Below are 26875 nucleotides of genomic sequence, written 5' to 3'. Positions count from 1 at the left end.
GTGTATTCGAGGACCCATGGCCTTGGTTTCATCAGAGGGTCTGGAGGGGCCCTGGAAGCCACGCTGATGACTCGACGTATTCACTGGACTGGAGAGGAGGACGTGGATTGAGCCACTAGTGTAGTAGTGGGAGTGTAGTGTGAGTTGCTCAGTCGTGTCTGACTCCTTGTGACCCCGTGGACTGCAGCCCCCCAGGCTCCCCTGTCCATGGGACTTCCAAGGCAAGAATACTGGAGTGGGTGGCCATGCCCTCACCCAGGGGATCTTCCCGACCCAGGGATCACACCCGCGTCTCCTGCATTATCAGGCAGATTCTTTACTGTCTGAGCTGCCAGGGGAGCTGGATATGCACCAGAGGGAGTTTCATTCCTAACTTCGGACAGTGCCGCACGGAACATGGCTGATGGAGACAGAGTGGTCGCCCCTGGTGGGTGGGGCGGTCAGAGGCAGGCAGCCTCCTCCCTTGAGTTTTGGCAATGGTCCCTGCGTTCGCAGGCTGGTGGCGGTGACTTATTCCTCTCTGCCTGCGAGCCGGGCATAGCCCTGAGGGAGAGACACAGGGGTCTCCTAAGTGGGAAAGGAGGGCAGCCCCAGGCAGGTGGCACTGAACGTCGGGAAACCCGGGGCCAGAGGGCAGGGCTCTGGGGTCCCTGCCAGCCCCGCTTGGGCGTATCTTGCTGGCACGTTTCCAGGGGCTCGGGGCGGGGGAAGCTGGGCTGTCAGACTCCTCTGTGTCGCCCTTGCTCGTGGCTCCATCACTTCCTGCAGAAATTCCTCACTGAACACTGACGTCAGAGACAGAAGAGGAAAAGGACGGGCATGGACTTGGAGACACAGGCTGGGCTCCGGGGCAGAGAAGCAACGGTGTGCAGCGATCATCGCTGGAGACACCTCCAGGAATTCTGTGATTCCACCCAGCCCGTCCTCTGCCAGCCTTCAGGTCCCCCTCACCCCATCCCCTCCACAGATGTCCTTCCCCAAAGCCACAGTCCAGAAACTTAGAGGCACAAGTCCCTGGGAGCTGTTTTTGGCTGTGTTTTCCAGTTGTTAGATTGGGCTTCCCTTGTGGCTCAGCTGGTAAGAATCCACCTGCAATGCGGGAGGCCTGAGTTTGGTCCCTGGGTTGGGAAGATCCCCTGGAGCATGGAAAAGCTACCCACTGCAGTATTCTGGCCTGGAGAATTCCATGGACTATAAAGCCCATGGAGTTGCAAAGAGTCAAACACAACTGAGCACCTTTCACCTTCCAGTTGTTAGGGCCCTGAGGTCATATGGTAAAAAAAATAGCTAATTTCACTGCATGCTTCTACCAGGCCAGGCATTATATCAAGGTCTTTACAGGCGCTAACTCACACCATCTGCTCAATGCCATCATGAGGTAGGCACTACTATCATCACTATTTTATACTTTCCTCTAAGTCATTGGGTAATTAAGAAGTAAAGTCTCAGTAATTCCCAAAATATACAAACAGCTCATACAACTCCGGCAACAACAAAATCAAACAACAAAACAAAACAACAACAAAATCAAACAATCAAAAAATGGGCAGAAGACCTAAACAGACATTACTCCAACTAAGACATAGAGATGGTCAGCACGCACATGAAAAGATATTCAACATTGCTAATTATTAGATAAATGCAAATTGAAACTACAGTGAGTGCCCACCTCACATTGGTCAGAATGGCCATGATTAAAAGTCTATAAACAATCAGTGCTGGAGAGGATGTGGAGAAAAGAGAACGCTGTCTGACAGTGCCATGGGAGTGTAAGTTGGTGCAGCAACGATGGAGAACAGTATGGAAGCTCCTTTAAAAACTAAAATCAGAGCTACCATGTGCTCCAGCAATCCCACTCCTGGGCACATATCTGAAGAAAACTATAATTCTAAAAGATACATGTGCTCCTATGTTTACTGCAGCACTATGTACCAGAGCCAAGACATGGGAGCAACCTAAATGCCCAACACAGATGAATAAAGAAGATGTGGCACATAGATACAATGGAATGCTACTCAGTCGTAAAAAAGAATGAAATAATGTCAAGTGCAAGCAACTTGGATGGACCTAGAGACTGTCATACTCAGTGAAGTAAGTCAGAAGGACAAATATCGTATGACATCACATATACGTGGAATCTAAAATATAAGACAAATGAACTTATTTATGAAACAGAAACCAACTCACAGGCCTAGACAACAGAACTGTGGTTGCCATGGGGGGGGCGGGGAGCCAGGGAAGGGGTGTAGTGGGAGTCTGGGGCTAGCAGAAGCAAGCTATTCTATGTAGGTGGATAGACAATGAGGTTCCACTGTACAGCACAGGGGACTATATTCAGTGTCTTGTGATAAACCATCATGGAAAAGAACATGAACATGAGAACTGAGCTCTGCAGCCTCATCCAGGGCTCAAGCTCTTCACCAGCAGCAATAGGTGACAGGTGTTCAGGCACCCTGGCAGGCCACAGACAGAGGAGGATTTTCTCAGGGAAGACCCCTGCAGCACCCCAAGATATGATGCCCACTGCAGTTACCCTTGGGCCCCATCCTGGATGACAGGATGTCCATGCGGACATGGAAGGCTTGAGGGAGGGCAGGGTCTTGAGCAGCCAGGCTGGGCCAATGAGGCATTTGTTAATTTGTTAAAAGATAGACTTGAACCTTCTCGAATCTATGTCCCTGTTACGATGACCTTTCTTCCAGACCCTGGGGACTGGAGGGTTATAGAAAAAGAGAATGAAAGGTCACTATTGATCTATTCAATTACTCTTCACCACCATTTGGTTCAAAAATTGGGAACAAGTTTCTTGCCGTGAGGTTTTCTCAACCCAATCAAAGAGAGTAAAATCTGAAGCTCTGGATATTTTCCAGGCAGAATTCTATAGCTCCTTGAAAAGTTCCATTGCATTAGAGATGTGTATGCTGAGTCTAAATGCACATACTATAATACCTGCAATCAATAGCCAAAGGTCAATACCATCTACTGGCCAGCTCCACCCTTTGACAAGAAAGAAATGAGAAGTACAATCTTAATGTTTCCACCCTGGAACCAACAGCAACCATTAGCATCTCAATAGCACCAGATGCCTCTGGTGGAGTCCCGAGCTGGCTTTCACAGCGAGCTAGAGGCAAAGATCCCTTTCTTACTTACAGTGAGAAGCTAGGGTCTTAATTCACGGTGGCTTCTACTGCGCTTCTCTATACTCTCTACCTGCGTGCCTGCGTGCTCAGTCACTTCAGCTGTGTCCGACTCTTTGCAACCCTAAGGACTGTAGCCCGCCAGGCTCCTCTGTCCATGGGATTCTCCAGGCAAGAATACTGGAGCAGGTGGCCATGCCCTCCTCCAGGGAATCTTCCCGACCCAGAGATCAAACCCAAGTCTCTTATGTCTCCTGCCCTGGCAGATGGGTTCTTCACCACTAGTGCCACCTGGGAAGCCCCATACTTTCTATCAATGAGGATAGAAAACTAAGTCCAGTTTGTATCACTGGATCCTTTTCAACTAGACATGAAGAAGGGCTTTCTGGTTTCAAAGCACTCCCAGTATCTGGGAATGACTAGGGGAGTTGAATTTCACACCAGAAGCATCACTACTCATTTTGTAAACTGGCAGATGGTGATCAGAGACAAAAAAGAAAGCCACAGAAAGTCAGACCCACTGGGACTTCCCTGCCGGTCCAGTGGTTAAGACTTCAGCTTCCATTGCAGGGGCCCTGGGTTCCATCCCTGGTTGGGGAGCTAAGATCCTGTACGCCTCACAGCTAAAAAAACAAAACATAAAACGAAAGCAGTATTGTAACAAATTCAATAAAGACTTTAAAAATGGTCCACATTAAAAAAAAAATCTTGAAAATAATAGTCATGCCCACTGAGGTTGAATTCCTTGGTGGAACCCCAGGCAGCCTTTGGTAAAGGTAGGCACCTAGTGGAGAGATGCTCCCTTCCCAGGTGGCGCAGTTAATAAAGAATCCACCTGCCAATGCAGGAGATGCAGGTTCAATCCCTCGGTTGGGCTGATCCCCTGGAGGAGGAATAAAGAGGATGGACATTCCGGAGGTAGTACACTGGCTGGAGTTCACTGTTGAGGCAACCTCTGCCTGAAATCGAACAAGCCTCCCAAAGCTGACAGTTGTTTTTGGGAACCAGATTTTTCAAGGACTGCTTCCCATTGCTCGAAGCTCACGATTCATCCCTCACTGGAACACGTGTCTGACTCTTTGCAACCCTATGAACTGCAGCCCTCCAAGCTCCTCTGCCCAAGGGATTTTCTAGGCAAGAATAAAGGGTTGCCATTTCCTTCTCCAGGGGATCTTTCCGAGCCAGGGATCAAACCCGTATCTCTTTATGTCTCCTGCATGCAGGTGGCTTCTTCACCACTGAGCGACCTGGGAAAACTCATCATTTACTTTCTATTCGAGGGGATGCGACAGTCTTAATTTCTTGCTAGGAATTCTCTTAATATTTGGGGGAAATCTCTGTTACGAAATGCTCTTACTCAGTCCAAATTAGTTCCATAAGGCTTTGCTAGATCTCCATTTCCTTCAACTTAAATGGTATATACCCATCATAACCAAGATCATGTATGTGTGTGTGTATTTCTCTGAAATTTAACAATTTGCTAGATTTGCATAAATTATTTAGGCAAGGAAAGAATCTTTAAAATCTGCATACTTAACAGGTTCTAAATTCTGAGTTAGGAGGTAAAGTGTAGGAGGGAGAAAATTACATTCTGGTGAGGCACTTATCCAGACTGAGGCTGTCCCATTTTTTCACTCCAGTTCCAGGAGCTGATTTTTTAATGGCCAAAAATGAAAACTTATTTCCATGACTGTGCTATCTGGACCGTCCCCTCCAACTGTAATCGCTTTACAATAGGTTTCTAATGCACAATTGCCAATTAAACTGTGCATTTAACCTTTGCACAAAGCACTCCATTTTCTTTTGTTAGGGAATCAAGCTTTTAAGTCAGCCGATCAATTCTGCAAATTATGTAAGTACATAGCGCTTGCTTAATATTTATTATGTTGGGCAGAGTGGAGTATGACTACAGTAGTGACAAATAGCCCCTCACACATTCCAGATGGGATGAAGCAGCCGGGGTGACCTGAATACTGTGGGGCGTGGGACATCTTTGGTTTTCTGGGGCTCTTCAAATACTAAGGAGAGACACAAACATGCAGTGAGATCTCGGTGATTCTAAGGGGCAGAGTTCAGCTCTATTTTTGTCCAGGGAATGTTTCACTTTCTCCAGTCAACTCTGACCTCGGAAGAAGCTTTCAGCCTCCAAGTCTGGATCCCTGTAAATGCCAGGAGGAGCTGCAGCCTCACACAGTTGGTTTTGATACTCTGAACACACATGTACCTGGGGCCTCTTTTCTTTTTTTTTTTTTTCCCAACGTAACGTATCATATTTATTACTGGTAAAAATATGGAACGCTTCACGAATTTGCGTGTCATCCTTGCGCAGGGGCCATGCTAATCGTCTCTGTATCGTTCCAATTTTAGTATATGTGCTGCCGAAGCGAGTACCTCTTTTCTTTTCTAAGTCACGTCTGGAAACAGAGGCGTGATTAGATATACTGTTGTTGCACAGGCGCTCAGCAGGGTCCGACTCTTCTCAACCTCACGGGCTACGTGAAGGAAGCACGCCAGGCTTCCTTGTCCTTCACTATCTCCCGGAGTTTGCTCAAACTCATCTTCATTGAGTTGGTGATGTTATCTAACCATCTCTGTCACCCCCTTCTCCTTTTGCCTTTATTCTCTCCCAGCATCGGGGTCTTTTCCAATGAATGAGTCAACTCTTCACATCAGGTGGCTGAAGCATTAGAGATTCAGTTTCTGCATCAGTCCTTCCAATGAATATTCTGGTTTGATTTCCTTTACTGGTTTGATCTCCTTGCTGTCCAAGGAGCTCTCAGATATACTGTTAGTAATCACTTTTGGAGGTGAATGATTTTTCTTTCCATTTTAAAATGAGAAACTATTCACCCATGCCTATTTTCTGTGTAATGAAAGTGAATGAAAGTGTCACTTGCTCAGTTGTGTCCGATTCTTTGCAACCCCAGAGACTGCAGCCCACCAGGCTCCTCTGTCCATGGGATTTCCAAGACAAGAAAACTGGAGTGGGTTGCCATTTCCTTGTCCAGGAGATCTTCCTGAGCCGGGGATCGAGCCCGGGTCTCCTGCATTGCAGGCGGATTTTTACTGACTGAACCACCAGAGAAGCTCTTTTTGTGCCATGCCTCTGGATAAAAAAGATCAGAGTGATCTGTAACTAGGAGAATTCAATTACATATAAAATCAGAACACAAAGGCTCTTCAAAACTGATGATACTTTTTAAACAGCATTTTGCCTTCAAAATTCCTAGTCAAAAGAAGATTCCCTGGGTTCTGCTTCTTCACTTATAAACCAAGAGGCTGAACTGAAAGGCAGTTTTGAGTCTTACTCTATACTTGGCTCTGGGTCTGTTTAAAAGCAAACTTGTTTCACGGTGTGAAATAAAATTCCTATTTTCAAGGCAAGACAATAAAAATTTAAACAAAAATTCTCTTCTGCCCTTTGGCCAAAGAATTGATGCTTTTGAACTGTGGTGTTGCAGAAGACGCTTGAGAGTCCCTTGGACAGCAAGGAGATCCAACCAGTCAACCCTAAAGCAAATCAGTCCTGAATATTCACTGGAAGGACTGATGCTGAAGCTGAAACTCCAATACTTTGGCCACCTCATGCAAAGAACTGACTCATTTGAAAAGACCCTGATGCTGGGAAGGATTGAAGGCAAGAGGAGAAGGGGACGACAGAGGATGAGGTGGTTGGTTGGCATCACCGACTCGATGCACATGAGTTTGGGTAGACTCCGGGAGTTGGTGATGGACAGGGAGGCCTGGCGTGCTGCGGTTCATGGGGTTGCAAAGAGTCGGACACGACTGAGCAACTGGACTGAACTGAACTGAATTTTGGCCTCCTCTCCCTCTGCTATGCATGTGTATCTGTGTCATGTATGGACCACACATCCCCCACTGGCAGGAATACCTGCTCATCCATCAACAGCAAAGTTCTCCCAACATCAGCAAAACAAATCCTGAAAGATAACATTTCTCCTTGATCTTATAAGGGGTCACATGATGCTGCTTGGATCTGGATTATGTAAACTGACAGTAACACATCATTTGATGCACGGCCCTCTGTCTCAAAAAACTTACATAACTGCTTTGAATTTAATGGGCAGAACAGGTTCTCAGAGCTTTCTGAGACACTCTCCCAAGGGTAATAACCTCACATCCGACTTGAATACAATTTTCCATTTCTTTCTTGGGTTGATCGATTAATTTTTCATTGACGGTGGTTGGAAATCATCTTACTCCACAGTCATACCTGATTAACTGCAAATTACAGATCACTGTGATCTGGTGTTTCGGGCTTCTGCTCTTGGGAGGGGCCTTCTGATCCTGACGTGTCTGGATTCAACTGTGAACAGGCAGTAGAAAGTGGAGCAGGGAACCCGTCGGATTCAGCAGCTTCGGCATAATTGCATTTGTATATATTTGGTGCTAACGTTATACATTGTTTTTTCAAAATCATGCAAATTGATAAATACTATATAGAAAAATCTAAAAGTAAAATGTACATCCTCCCAAACACTGTATGTCTTCCTACTACACAGAAACAAATGACATTACACTTGCAAATTCAGAAGGTCAGGAAATGCATACGATTAGGTTTTCACAGTTAGAATGATTAGCTGGAATTGCTTGTATCAACAGTAAGCCCTGGATCTTAAAGGATCAGATCGTCACTGGCAACTTTTACACGTGTGCCCTGTGGGTGTGTTAATGCTTCTTTGCCAGCAACATACTTCATGCTTTCATCTTGGTATTTCCCCCACAAAATGCTTCAAATCTAAACACACAAAGGCCCCAACTCCGAGTCTTTAATCTTACGCCATTTTAAGGAGCTGATACTGAGAAGAGCATCTCTGATTCCCATTCTCCTTTCTCACTCTTTGGCTCCCCTTACTTTCTGCTTGAATATGTTCAAGAATGTTCTATCTACTCCCCTGTAGATATGAGGAGTGTCTACCGAGGGAAAACTGGGGACATCACCTCTGAAGGGACATCATTTACATTTAAAAGAATAATTGATCCAAGTGAAATTCTTGTATCATAAAGTCAACCATTTTAAAGTAAACAATTCAGTGGAATTCAGTACACATGTCGTACAACGACCTCCTCTACTTCTAAAAGATTTCTGTCACTCTAAAATAAAACCCTTCTCACATGTTATTCAAGGACATTTCAATGGTTTCTGACACATGGAGGAGAAAAGAATGAATTGGACCAATAGTCTTATAAATAAATGTTCCCTATTATTGCTTGGATGGATTGGCGGGTCCATGGGGTGTGTGAGGAGCATGGCTAAGAAAGAGGTCAACGGACTTAGTCACATGAGTTCAAACACATTCAGAATGTTTCTAATGTATATTAAAAGGTAACTTTGTTATATGTTAATCCCAAACATATAATTTACCCTTTCCCTTTCCTCCTTGGTAACAAGTATGTTTTCTATGTCTGTGGGTCTATTTTTGTTTTGTATATAAGTTCATCTAACCCTAACAAATACACATTGCTATATATAAAATAGGGCTTCCCAGGTGGAGCTAGAGGTAAAGAATCCACCTGCTGGTGCAGGAGACGTAGGAGACGCAGGTTCGATCCCTGGGTCGGGAGGATGCCCTGGAGGAGGGCATGCCACCCCACTCCAGTAATCCTGCCTGGAGAATCCCATGAACAGAGGAGCCTGGCGGGCTACAGTTCATGGGGTCACAGAGCAGGAGACTCGTCTGAGTGTGAACACTCAGAATATTGCCCATGGGATCGCAAAGAGTCAGAGGCGACTGAGCACACGCATATGTATATAAAATAGAGAACCAACCAGGGCCTATGTATAGCACAGGGAACTATACTCTATTTTGTAATGACTTATAAAGGGAGAAGTGATATGTATATCACTGAATCACTTTGCTATATGCCTGAAACTAGCACAACATTATAAATCAACTATACTTCAACTAAAAAGTCAGTAAATAAATAAATTTATTTTAAAAAGATGACTTTGTGAGCTGTTAAGACCTCCAAATGAGCAGCGTATCTGGGACAGGAAGACACTCAAGGATACGGGTTCACGGCTCCTCCCTCTTCCCTTTCTCTTGCAGGACTCAGCCTCTGTGCTGCTTTGGCTACCAGACCAGGGCAGGGTTGTCGGGGTAGCAGACAGGCCGGGGGGCCAGGGAGGGCTGAGGATTCCAATCAGAAACAGCACACAGGTGCTGAGAGAACAGAGCAGAGAGAGATGGGGGTGGTGGGAGCCCCCCCCCTTCTAACCAGCAAAATGGATTTATTCAGGAAAAGCAAAGTTCCCAAACTGCAATTCAGGATATGCAGGCTCTGGAGAATCACACACAAGTCTGGAGAAGAAAGGAGAAGCCTTCTTTCATACAGGAGAACCGGGAGCTGGGGGAACATCTCCTGATGCTATCAGCTGAGTTCAGCAGAGGACACTGGGAGCTCAGAGGGTGGAGGCTTTTCATTGGATGAGCTGTGATAGACTGAGTGGTTGCTAGGCAAGAAGAAGGTCTTCCCTCCTCCTGCTAAGTCTGATCTCCTGGGAAACGCAAAGGTCCCCTTTTTCCTACAGGGCTGCAGTTAACATGGAGTGTTAGGGGGTGAGAGGTCCCCAGTGCGAGGCCTTGGGGGTCCTGGTCTGAAATGGTCAAGGAATAGAATGTTCCTGGAGAGGAAAGCAGAGAGCGGGGCAAGAGGTGGAACAACCCACTGTGGGGGCAGCGGGAGGCGGGGGGGCGGCGAAGACTTTAGCCAGAGGAGAGGCAAGGAAGACACCCTGATCTTGTGGAAGGTCACGCCCATTTCTGGCTTCTTTAGGGACCTTCCTTCCATCAGAAGCATTGATAAGTCAAATTTGACGAAGCATTAGAGGAGATGCATATCTTTTGATGCACCAGAGGCCACGGCCGTGCTGGGGACCAGGAAGGTGGGTGGTCAAGAACCCCCAGTCGGGGAGTCGTTAACGGGGCTTCCTCTCAGAATCCCAGTTTTGGCAAAAGTCAAGAGCTTTGCACTGAGCTGTGAATAATCTCTCCTTGACAGATGGCCTCTCTGAGCCTCTGTCACTTGGGGTGGGGGTAAGGGTGGGTAGGGGGGTGGGAGGGGTGAGTGGGGAGATATCCTATGGCTCTGGGGTCCTTGGATCCTAACTCTTAGGATTTCAGACTTGGGATTCGTTCAAGATGAAGCCACAGGAGTGGATGGATATAAATCCTCTCCACAGAAATATGCTGAGTGGAAAAAGGCACCCCTTAAGGTTACATACTGTGTAGTGAAATTGAAGTCGCTCAGTTGTGTCCGACTCTTTGTGACCCCATGAACTGCAGCCTACCAGGCTTCTCTGTCCATGGGATTCTCCAGGCAAGAATACTGGAGTGGGTTGCCATTTCCTTCTTCAGGGGATCTTCCTGACCCAGGGATTGAACCTGGGTCTCCTGCATTGCAGGCGGATTCTTTTCTGTCTGAGTCACCGGGGAAGTCACTACCACACACTGTGTGGTTCCATTTATGTCACAGTTGGGGCTTCCCTCATAGCTCAGTTGGTAAAGAATCCACCTGCAAGGCAGGAGACCCTGTTTCGATTCCTGGGTCGGGAAGATCCGCTGGAGAAGGGAACGGCTACCCACTTCAGGATTCTGGCCTGGAGAATTCCATGGACTTGCAAAGAGTCGGACACGACTGAGACTTTCACTTTCACTGGAAATGAAAAAGTTACCAAGCTAGAGAACAGATGAGTGGATGCCAGGGTTAAGGAGGGGTGAGGGCAGGAGGGTGCAGAACCGGCCGTAAAAGGGGCCCCGGAAGGGCCTCGTGGGGACAGAATGCCTTGCGTTCTGTCTGCACCAGGATCTGCGTCTGGTGTGGTGTTTGCCTCTGGTCCCCGTGGCGGGGCACCACGGTGAGGGGTGTGGGGGCTGGAAGGGCACTCGAGGTCCTGCTGTGTTATTTCGTATACATGCACATAAATCTATAATTTCTTCAAAATAAAAAGCTTAATTAAAAGGGCAAAGCCAGTGAGCACTGAAGCTGTTCTTCATAACGGAAAGCAAACACTTGGAGGAGAAAAATATCAGTGATGATTAATGAAGGACGGTGTGCTGTTTCAAGGTGGCATTGCAAAGGCGTGCTTATTAAAACATATTAGAGCAGGCACCTGACCTGAGTTATCATGTAACGCCTATGACAGAGGAAGTGGGGTTCAGCACAGGAGACAGTGAATCAAACTCAGCTTGCGACCAGACATTGTTTATATAAACATGCACGTATATTCACTATATATCTTCATTCCATGTATATGTGTGTATGTGTGTGTCTACACATTAAAGAATTCCAGGGAATGAAGGTGCTCGGTTGCTTTAGTCGTGTCTGACTCTTTGCGACCCCATGGACTGTAGCCCGCCAGGCTCCTCTGTCCATGGAATTTTACAGGTGAAAATGCTGGAGTGGGTTGCCATTTCCTTCTCCAGCGGATCTTCCTGACCCAGGGATCGAATCTGCGTCTCTCAAGTCTCCTGCATTGCAGGTGGATTCTTTACCACTAGCGTCACCTGTGAATGAATGAATATATAATATCAAATGCACACCGACACACACATACACACACACACACACATGCATGTACAGGGTCACTAACCCAGTTAGTAACAGAAGTAAAACCACAGACCTAGGCTATTGCTGCTTCCAGACAAAGCTCTCCTATATAATCAGGCCCCAGAAAATAAACACACTTCTCCCCACTTAACCTTGACAGTGACCTGCCACAAGGGTGTCCTGAGCTATGTGATTTCCGTTCGTCCTGTGAGATCAGAACCTGCACGTGCAAGGATCCAGGTGCATGTGCAAGCAGCACCCTTTCAAATGAGACTCATCAGGGTCTATCATTCATCCCCACGGGGAAGGGGAAGGCTAATGATGCAATTACCTCTCCTTCATTTAAAGCATCTGGAGGTCACTGGAGACTCTGTCCTCTCAATGACACCCTGGGCAGGGTGAGAGCCCCCATGCTGTTGCAGGCTGCATGGAGAAGCCAGGATCTCGAGTGAGAAACAGGATACAAGTTCCCAGGACTCCCTCAGGGGCATCCTGTCAAGGAGCTGCCCACCCCCATGAAGCAGTTTAGCTCCTGGGTGACGCATGTTTGGGCTTCCCAGCGGCACCAGTGATAAAGAACCTGCCTGCCAAGCAGGAGACGCAGGTTTCATCACTGTGTTGGGAAGATCCCCTGCAGAAGGTGATGGAAACCCACTCCAGTATTCTTGCTGGAGAATCCCATAGACAGAGGAGCCTGGCGGGCTACAGTTCATAGGGTGCAGAGTTGGACATGACTTAAGTGATGCATGTTTGGCCCATAGAAAGCAGTCTCTCTGAATTGGACTACAGAACGGTGATGACAGCCATGCCTCTCCACGCTGTTCCTGGAGATCCAGGTGGAGATCCCCTGTGGGGCCGTCAGATGGGAACTGCACATAAGAGGGCCCACAGCTCTACTGTGAGAGAAGAGAGGATCATTAGATGAAGCGGACATCATTCCAGGGCTCACTGTGGGGATACAGGCTCCATAATCAATCACTTCCCTTGGACACACTCACAGCCCCTCTACAGCCGCTAACCACAGTCAGAGAGACCATTCAGCCACACTTCTGTTTAACAGGCCCTTCCCGTAGCGTGTGACTTGTTGAAGAGCACACTCCGGTGGCTCTGATGACCTCTATTTTCTTGTGATACGGGAAACTGAACTGCTCATGGAGGGGCCACATGGGCACAGGTGTGGGGCGGCAGCTTGAGCAGAGGCTGGTCCTCCCACCTCTGGGGAGGTGCTGCTATCACAGCATGAACCTGATGGCTCAGAAGGCAGGGGGTCTATCTCTGACCTTCTCGTGTCTTCTCAGCTCTTTCCTCCCGGTCCCCCGAGCACCAGCACTTACAGTGCACAGATATACCTGGGCTTGTCACCGTTTATGACTCACCCAGCTGCCTCTGTCCTAGTTATACCTTGCTTCTGCTGTGGTTGTTGCAAACCCCCCTGAGGAGGTGATGTTTTTGTGACAGCTATACAGAGCCCAGGCCATGTGCCCTGGCAAGCTTCTGACCAGGGGTCAGGAAGTCAAGGAAGGACGTCTGATGGCCAGGCCACCCCAAGCCACTGAAAATGGTCTCAGCCCTGGGTAGCGGTCCTGCCCATGGTGTGCAGAGAAAAGTATTTCTTCAGGGATGGGATTTGGGCCCTATCTTATCCTGATAATTATTGCCATATTCCACTATCTCCTTGTATTTGTACAACTTCAATGCCAAAACAGCAGCCAAAACATATATTCTAAATGCTAAGTGCAAATTTTATATACTAGGCATGAGCTAACATTATCTCATTTCCGTATTTGATGCTCTCAATAAATATTGTGAATATATACTATTTTTAAGGAGAAAGAAAAACATTTTAAGTAAATTAGTCAAGTTTGTCAGCTAATAAATGATAAAATCAGAACCTAAAGCCAGGTTTATTGAACTTTAATGTCCTTATTACCAATCTATACACTCTACTGTCAAAAGTCAAAATCCTGCCCTGAGCCCACAGCAATCAAGAAAGAAATTGTGGTTTGTGTGTCTGTATTAGTTGATATTTTTGAATGGTTCAAAAGCCTGATAAAGGGTTCTGAGCTAAGTTCAGGAATCCAGAGGTAAAATCAGACCTGTTACCTGTTATCAGGAAGCTTACTGCACAGAAGGGGGAAATGTTTAAAAAACAAAACGAAAACACCTCTGTGGGATGGGGGAGTCTAGGATGGAGGAAGATTCCAGGGAACAGAGAGAGGGGGCTGGGGGGTGCAACACAAGAGTCTATCTGAAGATGGAACCATGGGGGTGAACTCAGAGGGTGAGGGCTTCCTGGACGGACCAGCATGAGGAGTGTGGGGGATGGGAACGAGGGGGCACTGGTTTGGGGTGTGGAGGTCAAGGGTAGGGTAGGTAGGAGATGGAGGAGGGGAGCCATGAGTGACCATAGCAGGGAGAATAAAATGCTGGGAGAAAACACACACACACACACAAAATAGGTGAACGCGTTCACAGTGATTATCAGAGTTCCAATAAAGCTCACATGCGGCTGTTTCTTCTACATCCCCACGTCATTGCTTTAATAAAAATTTTTCCCCTAACTTTATTGAAATATATTTGACAACACTGTGTAAGTTTAAGGTGTATATGACGATTTGATATCAGTTCAGTTCAGTCGCTCAGTCGTCTCTGACTCTTTGCAACCCCATGGACTGCAGCACGCCAGGGCTCCCTGTCCATCACCAACTCCTGGAGATTGCTCAAACTCATGTCCATTGGGTTGGTGATGCCATCCAACCATCTCACCCTCTGTCGTCCCCTTCTCCTCCTGCCTTCAATCTTTCCCAACATCACGATTTGATATATGTATATACGTGTGTGTGTGTGTGTGTGTATGTATGAAATGAGATGATTACCACAACACAGTCACTTAAGACAGCGAAACCTCACACAGTTCTGTGTGTGTGTTTGTGTGCGCGCACATGCTGAGACCATGCTGCCCTCTCACTTATGCCGTTAAAATCTGTTTCCTTCAATAGAACCATATTACACATGGATTCACTAATTCCTATTCCTAAAGTCACCATGAGCAACAGACTCATCTACAGTATATCTTACACAGAGTCTAGTGAGGCAGAAATGAGTAATTGTTGCATGGATCCAGCCTCAGAGTTCCCCACTGTGACCTGCTGATGCCTTCCTTTTTATACGAGTGCCCCCGAAAGGCATCTGAAGGGTTTCAGAATCTAAACATGGATGAGGTCCTCATGGCAATACATGTGTTCAGTAGGCATACACCTACACCATCACAGACTTTGAGTGCCTGGAAAAATCCATTTTTAAAATGGAAATCCTCTCCTTACTACCTGAAACTATGACTCAAGTTTCTCTTTTTACTGCTGATTATGAAAGCTGAACACATCGAAAGATCCAGCTAGAGCTGTGGGGCCATATCGATAGGGGTTCCCTCACTAATCTCAGAGGGATACTCTTTGTTGGGGAAGGGAAGCTCACAAAATCGGAAAAGGAAGCCATTTCTCAGAAGATCCCACTAATGTCCTACCGGGACTGTCCAAAGGAGACACGAAGTTTCCTGCCTTGAACAGCACTTGTTCAATTAACACAGAGCTTCGCAGTCTGTGCCAAAGTAGGACTAATGTTTCAAGCAATAAAAATTTGCAGCCTTGCATTTTCCAGCTACTAAAGTTATAATAGCAGTGTTTTGATTTTCTTTTAATCTCTCACCACTCTTCTGAAGAAAACTCAGGAGGAAAAATGATACTTGCAACCTAACTCAGGAGATGGTGAGTTTCTCTTAAGAGTTCTTACAGGAGACAGAAACCACTAGGTTTTACTTGTCTTAAATTTTTCTGAGATGAAAATGCTCTGGAATGACCTCAATAGTTTTGGACCCTGACCATTAGCACTGGCATTATCAAAGCCTCCCAAACTTTTTTTCTCAGTGCCTCAAGAGATTTTTAAAGACCCAGGTGTCTTCCAAGCTCCACCCCGCTAGTTCTCATTCCTGGTCACACATCAGAACCAGTTGAAAAGTAAAAGTATCAGTCACTTAGTCATGTCTGACTCTTTATGACCCCATGGATGATAGCCCGCCAGGCTTCTCTGTCCATGCGAGTCTCCAGGCAAGAATACTGGAATGGGTTGCAACTTCCTTCTCCAGGGGATCTTCCCAACCCAGGGATTGAAGTTGTGTCTCTTCATATCTCCTGCACTGGCAGGCAGATTCTTTATCATGTAAGCCACCAAAGAAGACCCCTGGGGGACCTTTCATAAAACCATAGCCCTAACTGATTAAATCAGAACCCTGGCATGTGACCTGTAAGGCGATTCCTATTTGAAAGCCCAGGTAGAGAAGACAGTCCAACAGTCTGAGGGGTGCCTGGTGTTACAGATGGGGCCCTTCATGATCAGGACGGTTCCTCAAAAACTGCTGCTGAGGGCAGAGATGCCCTACAGTTCGTCTTTCCATCACTAACACAACACTAGGCTCACATGCCAAGTCTTCATAGATAACTTATAAAGGGATAAGCAAATGAATAAAACAGGTAATTCTAACTCAGCTGCCAATTAGCTTTGTCCAATATCTATTGTTCATCAAAAAAAAATGTCCTGCCTAATTAATAAAGGATGCTGGAAAGGTTACAAATAGTCAACAAGCCTTCTCTAAATGTGGCTGAACATTTGAAACCACTAAGGAGTCAGAGTCGGGCGGGGGGGGGGGGGATGGTAGAGGGAAGGAGAGGAGGTGGCGACTTAGGAGACAGCAAGCAACTTCAGATGCACCCCAGCTGGTGTCTCCAGCCAGGCCTCCTGACATGGGGTAAACCCTGTGAAACTCCCCTGGACGTTAGTGGCCCAGGTGAGTAGCTGTGACAAGGATCTGGGAGGACCATGATGATGACTGACAGTGAGGTTGTGCTCACCAGGGGCTTTATCAGGGAAAGTCAGGAAAGATGGCTCACTCTTGAACTTAGAGGCTGAAGGTCAAGTTACACAACAGAGGGCAGAAGAGAGGGCTTGGAACCTTCTGATGCCCTATGCACTGTGATGCCTAATTTTATATCAAGGTGACTGGGCCGTGGGGCATGTAGAGACTTGGTCCGACATTGTCCTGGGTGTGTCTGTGAGGGTGCTTCTGGATGAGGCTAACATTTGAATCCTTACATTTGAGGAAAGCAGATTGCTCTTCCTGATGTGGGTGGGCCTCATTCAATCAGTTGATGAATAGACCAAAAAAGGTGACTGCTCCCTAAGTAAGTGGGAACTCATCCTGGCTGACTGCCTTTAGCTGGGACATCAGTCTTTTCTGATCTTTGGACGAGAACTTGTATCATCAGTGTTCCTGGTCCTCAGGCCTTCAGATTCAGACTGGAGCTACCCGTCAGCTCTCTCAGGTCCCCAGCCAGCCAACTCATCTGCAGATCTTGGGACGTGACAGTCTCCATAAACAAATGAGCCGACGCCTCATAATAAATACACATATATGTCCTACATACATTCTATTGGTTTTGTTCCTGTGAAGCACCCTGCCTAATACATGCATGCATCACATCTGCACATCTACAGGTGAGGTCCTTAAGATCTGTAACCATTTGAACATAGACTTATCTTTGCTATAGAATCAAAGTTGTATAATGCTTAAGCTCCTGGAGTAATTTTAAAATACACGAAGTGAAAATTATACCGAAAGCCCATTTATCCACTCTCTCACTCTCTGCATGAGTCAGAGAGAACAAGCAAAAGATGGCCTTAGACCACAGAACAACCCTGTCTATGTAAGGAAAAAGAAGGCGTCCAAAAAGAATGACAGTGCAGGACTTCCCTGATGGCCCCATGGTTAAGAACCTGCTTTGCAATGCAGGGGACACAAGTTCAATCCCTGGTCAGGGAAGTAAGATTCCTCCATGGGGCAGAGCAGCTGAGCCCGAGTGCCACAACACCAAAGCCTGGGCACCATAACTAGAGAATCCCTGTGTCTCAATGCAACACCCCACCTGACACAGTGTGGGTCCCACGAGCCACAGCTAAGACCCAATGCAGCCAAATAAAGAAATAAACACTTGACCAGTTAAATAAAGAGATGACAGTGCAACATGCAGACATGAAGCATAGCCCACATTACATGGGTGAGTGCTGACTCCAGCTCTAAAACCCCAGATGACTCTGCTCTCTGCCCAGGGTGCCAAGGAAGGCATCAGAGAGAATGATTCATCTCTTCTGTGCTCCTGGGGAGGGAGGCCAAAGGCTGGGTGCACTGCTCCCGTTGGAGTGCAATTCTAGGTCTGGGAGGAGGAGAGGTTAGTTTCTCTGCCCTTTTCCATGCTGGTGGTGTGGGCTTCTAGGCAGATGTCATCAGGCTCGGTTAGGTCAGGATACAAGGTGCAAAGCAATGACACTCTAAATTAACTGCTTGGTGACATAATCTATAATGTTAACTGAACATTATTGATTCTTATCCAGAACAAACAGGCACCAGGGCGCAGACATGCTGGGTTGTCAGAAGGGCTTCATTACAGGGCCTCAGCATCCACAGATAAAGTTGGCTGAACTGGGTCAGTGGGGACTGCTACCATGGTCCTTGGTTATGACGTCACGGAGTAAGAGGCAGATTTCAGACAATGCCATCGCGGAGGCAGCACACAAAGGTGTGTGAACACTTTCTGTCCAAAGGGAGGCTATGGTCTGATTATTCTCCGTGGATTCTCTTATTTCTTCCAATAAATCATTACTCTCTATAGTGCTTTCCTGGTGGCTCAGACAGTAAAGGATCCGTCTGCAAAGAGTGAGACCCGGGTTCGATCCCTGGGTTGAAAAGATCCCCTGGAGAAGGGAACAGCTACCCACCCCTATATCCTTGCCTGGAGAATCCCACAGACAGAGGAGCCTGGTGGCCTACAGCCTGTGGGGTCGCAAAGAGTCGGACACAACTTAGCGACTGTGACTTCCACTCTAGAGTCACAGCTTTACCTCTCTTGTGCTTGCTGACCCTCAGTAAACTCCATCCTCAGACCCAGGTTCACCACCATCACAACATCAAGGAAGAAGAGGTGCCATGCACCGTGTTAAACTCTGCCGGGGGTTACGGAAGTACGCACCGTCTACTCACACCGCCAAGCTTGCTAACAACAGCAAACAGGGTCTGGTTAGATGCTGAACCGGCAGCATAGGCGATAAATAAGCTCAGAACGGGGCAATCTCATGGAGGAGGAGACTCAAACAGGGCCCCCAAACATAGCAACTTGGAGGTGAGAGAGGATAATAGAGGTTTTTCTTGAATCTCATGGAATTTCTAGGCAAGGCAAGGAGGCAGGACTCTCCAGGGTTATTTGGGGAGCAAGCTGGATTTCAGTGAAGATCTGGGGTCCACTAGACTGTGGGACTGGAGACCACTGTGAGAGGACTCTTGAAGCCTGCTGGGGAAGGGTCCAGGTCTCGACAGAGCTAGGCATCCTGCTGCTTTCTGACGGGCTGAGGCATTCTGAAAGCCATGTTGTCAGATGAATCCAAGTCAAAGGCCTTGGGTAGGCTTGGCGCTTGGCCATAAAGCCCAGGTGCTCCTTGAAAGCACGCAGCTGAAAGGTAATTATCTTCCCGAAAACCGACATTCAACAGAGACGCAAAGGCGCTCCAAGAAATTCAGATGAGTCTCAATAACACAGAAATGTGCTAACTTCACTTATTCATTCATTAAATGAACAAGAAGAAGGAACACGAGGATACACTGAAGGGTGACAGTCTGTTCATTTTACATCTTGATTGCAGGGTTGGCTTCTGGATATAAACATGTGCCAAAGCTTATTAAATTATACACCGCAAAGGTGTGCAGTGGATTGTATGTCCTTTAGGTCAATAAAGCTGTTCAAAAACATCATCAGAGTTACATGCATACGATCCATGCCTTTCCAGCTTGATTTTTATGATAATTCCCTTTTATTTCGCCCCCCTCCGACATCTTCATTTCCCCGTCTCTTTACGTCATACCTACAAGAACGCATAAGCTACCTCTATCAAAAGAAAACGATACACCAGTTTTTTTTTTTTTTAACAACACTAGCATTGACAGCACCTGGAAATGGGCTGGCTTTCTACCTGTCAATAAAAAACTCTTAAGAAAAATGGATCTCATCAAGGGACAAGATACACTGAAGCTACAGACAGACTCTCTCTGTGGTTCAGCAGCTTCTCTGATGAGTAACCCTTTGTTATAAACTCCATCAGAGTGAACTTGACCTCCGCCCTGCTGGGCTGAGTCCTTTTCCAGGGGGAAGTTGCTATTTTACATACTGACAGCAACCACGCTTCAGAGGCTGGAAGGCTTCTGTTTGTCTTTTGCCCTGGAGCCTGGTTCTGCCCTCTGCGGTGCATCTGGACTCAGCAGGGTGAGCTGGGAGGCTGCAATTTCCCTAGCCCTCCTAGCAGGGAGAAATACATAGCTCTGCTTTCCTCCTATGTTAATACTTCTGCTTGAACGTGAGGATGTAACTACAGTCAAGTGCCTCTCTCGCCCTTCTTTCACAGGTTAACCCTGCCAGCTACCAACTGGCACTTGCCATCTGCCTCTAGAAGGATGGAGTCACAAGCTGCTGTGACCTCTGACTTTCAATATCAAACGACAAATGTACAAAACTGGTACAAAAATTAGGCATCTATTTATCACACATATGAATGCTAATTTTCCCGTTTCTTAAATCACCCCCAAGATTTTTAGCACATGCAGGTCATACTCAACAGCAGACCTGAATGGAATCTCAAAGTAACATGTATTTTTTTTTGGTTATACCAAAATCATTCCAATATTTTCACTCTATAATATGGAAATTTGCATGTAAATAGCATGGCAGCCCACTCCAGTGTTTTTGCCTAGAGAATCCCATGGACACGGGAGCCTGGCAGGGTACACTCCGTGGGGTCACAAAGAGTCAGATTTGACCAAGCAACTTAGAACAGCCACAAATAACAAACCCTGCAATCCATATGCAGAGTTGGTTAGCTGTTCCACAGAAAGAAAAGGTAAAAATGCCTTCAGTTCAGTTCAGTTGCTCAGTCATGTCTGACTCTTTGCAACCCCATGGACTGCAGCATGGAAGGCTTCCTTGTCCATCACCAACTCCCGGAGCTTGCTGAAACTCATGTCCATCAAGTTGGTGATGCCATCCAACCACCTCATCCTCTGTTGTCCCCTTCTCCTCCTGCCTTTAATCTTTCCCAGTATCAGGGTCTTTTCCAAGGAGTCAGTTCTTCCCATCAGGTGGCCAAAGTATTGGAGTTTCAGCTTCAGCATCAGTCCTTCCAATGAATATGCAGCACTGATTTCCTCTAGGATGGACTGGTTGGATCTCCTTGCAGTCCAAGGGACTCTCAAGAGTCTTCTCCAACACCACAGCTCAAAAGCATCAATTCTTCAACACTCAGCTTTCTTTATGGTCCAATTCTCACATCCATACTTGACTACTGGAAAAACCATAGTTTTGACTAGATGGACCTTTGTTGGCAAAGTGATGTCTCTGCTTTTTAATATGCTGTCTAGGTTGGTCATAGCTTTTCTTCCAAGGAGCAAGCATCTTTTAATTTCATGGCTGAAGTCACCATCTGCAGAGATTTTGGAGCCCCCAAAATGAAGTCTGTCACTGTTTCCATTGTTTCCCCATCTATTTGCCTTGAAATGATGGGACCAGATGCCATGATCTTAGTTTTTTGAATTTTGAGTCTTAAGCCAGCTTTTTCACACTCCTCTTTCACCTTCAAGAGACTCTTTAGTTTCTCTTTGCTTTCTGCCATAAGGGTGGTATCATCTGAGTATCTGAGGTTATTGATATTTCTCCCAGCAATCTTGATTCCAGCTTATGCTTCATCCAGTTCCAGCATTTCGCATGATGTACTCTGCGTATAAGTTAAATAAGCAGCATGACAATATACAGCCTTGATGTACTCCTTTCCCAATTTGGAACCAGTCCATTGCTCTATGTCCAGTTCTAACTGTTGCTTCTTGACCTACATGCAGATTTCTCAGGAGGCAGGTAAGGTGGTTTGGTATTCCCATCTCTTGAAGAATTTTCCACAGTTTCTGTGATCCACACAGTCAAAGGCTTTGGCATAGTCAACGCAGCAGTAGATGTTTTTCTAGAACTCTCTTGCTTTTTCGATGATCCAATGGATGTTGGCAAATTAATCTCTGGCTTGATCTACTTTGCTCACCTAAATATATGTAAATATGGGAAGAATTGTCTCCAAGTGTTATTCACTGAACACTCAGAAACAAAAATGCATTAACTTCCATTTACTACTATTTACTACTCACTAATTTACTATTTGAGGTAATTCCTGGGCCTCAGCTCAGTGACTCTCCACTTCCTCAGGCTCCCTCATTCAGACATGTCCCTTCCTGGTCCCAGAGCATCTCAGTCACCTCTGTTCCCCAGTTCCCACTGCAGACACCTGGCTCACTAGTCAGAAAGGAACACTCTTGTTTGCATGTATGCTTAGTTGCTCAGTCATGTCCAACTCTTCTGCAACCCCATGGACTGTACCCAACCAGACTCTGCTACCCATGGAACTTCCCAAGCAAGAATCCTGGAGTGGGTAGCCATTCCGTTTTCCAGGGGACTTCCCAGCCCAGGGATCGAACCTGTGTCTTCTGCATTGGCAGGCAGATTCTTTTATCATGGAACTACCTGGGAAACCCCATTGTTTGCATAAGTTTCCATAAAGGTTCATGGTTCCACGCCTTGGATCACACTGTCTTCTCTGCTTGGACTCCATTTGGTCCACACGGGAATTTTTTCTTTACTTATTTTTAAACATCTGGTTGAAATATCTCCTCTTTGTGGTCTTCCTCCAAGCTCCCTGCCTTCCAAGCCAAATGAATTGTCCTGTTTGCCTATTTCAAGGGCACTTTACCCCTGCCTCTCTCTGGCACGTCTCACTCTCTGTGTTCTTACGCTAAATTTCTGAATTTGCCCTGTAGAGCTGACATGATGCCTCCATACCTAGAAACAGTCAAGGAACTGAAATGTCTATCTGACTGATTAACAGGTAACTAGGTATTAGCTAACTTTTGCAGGAATCAAATTTGGGCATCTTACAGGCAGGAGAAGTTTATTGTTTGTAGGTGAGGTCATCAAATAAGAACTGAGTTGTAGTAAAGGAATAGATGATGTTATTAACCAGTTCAACAAAAAGAGGAAAAAAATTCAATGTTAAAAAGAAATTCGATGCTTACTGCCTGCTCAGTTGAAGACTTTATTTTTAAAATCTTTTCAGGACTTTTCTGGTGGTTCCATGGTTAAGAATTTGCCTTCTAATTCAGGGGACATGTGTTCGGTCCCTGGTCAGGGAATTAAGATCCCACATGCCCAGGGGCAGCTAAGTCTGTATGGTGCAACTACCAAGACTGCATGCCCCAACTAGAGAGAAGCCTGCATGCAATGAAAGATCCTACATGCCACAAGTAAGGGCCAACACAGCCAAAAATAAATCAAATATTTAAAAATGAAATCTTTGCAAAGATGAGGACTCATGATCTAAAAGGCTGCTCCTTTTAATGTGTCTTTACCTCCCCTCATCATTTCTGCAGCTTAAAACAGAAGAGGGTACTCAAGAATAAAAAGAGAGAAATATACTGACATTTGCCCCCAAAAGGCTTAGGTTAAATGGTTATGGCTTTTCCTGCATCCTTTTCCTAACTAGTAAACATGGAGTAGAAATACTCTACTTCCTCAACCAAAGAGCTGTCTTAAATTCAAAGGTGAACACTGAACAATGCATGGATAATGTCTTTGGATAAAGGCTAATAGCTGAACTACCTAATAATGTTAATTATTCTAAAGAGGGACCAGGCAAAAATGAAAACAACAGAGAAAAGGAATCTTTTCTGTTGTTTTCAGATCATATGGTAATGTTAATATCAGCATTACAGCTGAAGTTCATGCTAACTGATTAAAAATAGATTTGGTGAATTCCTAGGTGATTCATAATAAATCATAGATTTTTATGTAGACATAAATTGGATGTAAGCTAGTTCCCTCCATCCTTCCATTCACTCATCCATCCATCCATCCATCCATTGATCCATTCTTCCTTCCTTCCATTCAAGGATGTTCAGTACACCCATCCTCAGCCTATGAGCTGTAGTTAAAGATCAAACAAGAGCTTGTGTCCACAGGAGTGAAAAAAAGAAACCAGCATTTGTGAATGAGATAGGTCCCAAGTTCGCTCATGATGTCTGTGATCTCATGAATCTCTCACAGAATCTTACAGTATAACTAATCTGATTACATTTTACCAATAAGGCAACTGAGGGAAAGTGTTTAAGGAGCCCTTCAATTTACCCTAAATAAGTCCATTTGCCTCCTAAAGTGCGTTCTTCTACATACTCATCGTCAAGGATAATTGTGTCTTCATTAAGATGCTGGTAATCACATTTACATGGTAACACTTTAAAATCTTACAAGTATTGTGTGTATCCCTCTGGTGTCTCAGATGGTAGAGAATCTGCCTGCAATGCAGGAGACCTGGGTTCAAACCCTGGGTCTGGAAGATCCCCTGGAGAAGGGAATAGCCACCCACTCCAGCATTCTTGCCTGGAGAATCCCATGGAGAGAGGAGCCTGGCGGGCTACAGTCCATGAGGTTGCAGAGTTCGACACAACTGACAGACTAAGACTAACATATGTGCATCTCATACACTTGTCTTTCTAATCAGTAACTCGGCTCAGATGTGTGCAGAAAACACTATCAATGGTCAAAGCACAGAATCTCCATCCAGCAAATTACTGCCTAAAAGTGAAACATCAACAGACTCTCCAGTCCCCAAGTTTGTTTGCTGGGTTTCTATGCAAGCATATCATTTGCTTCTGGTTATTAACTATCAAACAAACTATCTGACAATTGACATCTTATACATGAACTCCCCGATTGCAAATATTCAACATACTTTATTTCAAAAACATCTGATAATAGGAACTTCCTAGATTCCTACTTGAGTACTAGGCAGTGTAGGCTTCTAAAAGATTTCATTGGTCAGGAATAGTTCTTTGAACGACCATCCCATGAAAAAACTATTCGATACTCTTTTTTTTCCTTCACAAAGTAACAGCTCTTTCCAGGACACAAGGTGAATGTGTGGGCTTTTTAGAGCTTTGGGGGAAAAAATTGGCCTTATTTATCCTAGTTCCATTCCTTTGGACTGTCAGAAAGGTCCACCCATCTTTCTAATCAATAGCAAATGCAAAGAATCTGTTCTGGTTCAGTAGGGGTAGGGAGAAAATTCTTTAAAGAACCCCAACACCTCAGCTGAGTTCCAGAGCACATTTGCAGAAGTAACACAGTATGAACTAAATGTATACTTAAGCCCTTCTTACACTGGCAGTGAATACAAAGGTAGAAAGAATTGCCTGTTTATTATTTCAAGATTAACATCTGATTTGCAAAATTACATTCTAACCCAGGAACCCATCACCTTTTGAGAAGGAAGAGTTGTGATATATTTCTTTGAAATCTTAACATTACTGGATTCACTGATGCTGCTGCTATCAACTCTATTTGCCTCCTGTGGGAATTCCAGCCACCTTCACCTGGAAGAGTAGGCAGAAGAGTGATACCGTAAGTACCTGGAGACTCCCAGGGGCCACGCACAGTTCCATCAGACCTCCTGCTCCAGCCAGCATTAGTTACACACTCGGTAGGTTAGAGAAAGCCCACTTTGCATTGATTTTGCAAGTTCAGGAAAGAGAAGGTCTTTTTCCTGCCCTCCATTTTTCATCCCTCAATATCAATCAGATATGCATTTTAGCTTTGGGATCATAAAATATTTATTAACTTCCAGCTTTTAATGTTCACGAATAAAGAACCAAATTAATAATTTTTGAGTGTTGGTTAACAAGAAGCAAAGAACTTTCTATAAAGAGACACGATTCGAGGCCAATAAAGAGCCAATCTGGGTCTACCTGATGCCCAAATGCCTGACTGCACAAACTTGCTGGTTACGGAACCCTAGAGACGCTGAGAAGTAGAACTGTTCAAGTGTGTTCTAGCTTGCTTTCCTTCAAGAGCTGAGAGCAGTTGCTCTGGTCTGCGAGGAAAGCGACACACTAAAATAAAAGGCAGGCCACAAAGAGAAATTAAAATACAGGGAGCGTCTCATAGGTCTCACCCCAGAGATACATGAAAAGGCGGGAGAGGGGAAGTGGCTGATGGAAACCTGTGTCACGACATCACTTACTCTACACTCTTGGGGGGCCAGGAGGTATTGGGCTGGCAGAAGTTTGTTTGGGTTTTCCATAAGATCTTATAGAAAACAAACTTTTTGGCCAAACCAATCGTATTTTCCTTCTTCAACCCGTCTGCAACCCTAGGACCTCTGCCGTGTCCTGAAGCAAACATCCCGTTGGGATGAGTGCAGTCAGCCTCCCTCAAACAAGCGAGTGTGTCCTGGACATCACTAACTGAGCACCCACCATGTTCTAGTACTTTCAAAGATGCTGTATCATGCTCAGTCACTCAGTTGTGTCCAATTCTGTGACCCCACGGACTGTAGCCCACCAGGCTCCTCCGCCCATGGCATTTCCCAGGCAAGAACACTGGGGTGAGTTGCCATTTCCTCCAGGGGATCTTCCTGACCCAGGGATTGAACCTGTGTCTCCTGTATCTCTTTGCATTGGAAGGTGGATTCTTTACCACTGAGCTACCTGGGAAGCTCCATAGACACTGTGTGTATGTGTGTGTGTGTATATATATTATCCAATTTAATCTTCACCCCAAAGCATTTAGAGTATAACTAATATTACCAGCTTCATCTTACACAGGAGGAAATTTGAGTTCAGAAAGCTTAACACCTGCCTCCTCTCACCCAGAGAGGTGATGGGAGAATATGGATTCAAATTCTGATTTGTCTGCAATGCCAATGTCCTTTCAACTAAATTACCCAGGTGGGTTGGTGGATTGGTTAGTTTCTGGAGGAGAAAGAATCCCTATCCTGTCTGACTTCCTCTTTGGATGACCAACTTTAAAGTAGTCTTTCTGACTTCCTAACAACTTGACTAAAATGGTTTGGAGGCATAATCACAGGACATTAAAAGATCTATGGAAACCTGGCCTAACCTTATCCCATCACAGACAAGACCTAAAGGTTCACAGAGCAGAAAGAGCTTCCTCTCCTAAACCCAGCTCCCAGGGGCAAAGACATGATTA

The 26875-nt window shown here is 45.7% G+C and overlaps 1 protein-coding gene and 1 non-coding gene across 6 annotated transcripts in view; both read right to left on the bottom strand.

Moving 5' to 3' along the window:
* Positions 1 to 26875, bottom strand: part of DPP6 (dipeptidyl peptidase like 6) — a 1045929-nt gene that overhangs the window by 621229 nt on the left and 397825 nt on the right. The gene's annotated exons all lie outside the window — the stretch shown is intronic.
* On the bottom strand, positions 5422 to 5528 carry LOC122674935. Its single transcript, XR_006335099.1, has one exon. It is a non-coding gene; the product is annotated as a U6 spliceosomal RNA (small nuclear RNA).

This window comes from Cervus elaphus, chromosome 18, assembly GCF_910594005.1.
Source record: "Cervus elaphus chromosome 18, mCerEla1.1, whole genome shotgun sequence".
NCBI lineage: Eukaryota > Metazoa > Chordata > Mammalia > Artiodactyla > Cervidae > Cervus > Cervus elaphus.
This window is presented reverse-complemented; position numbering and strand designations above follow the sequence as displayed.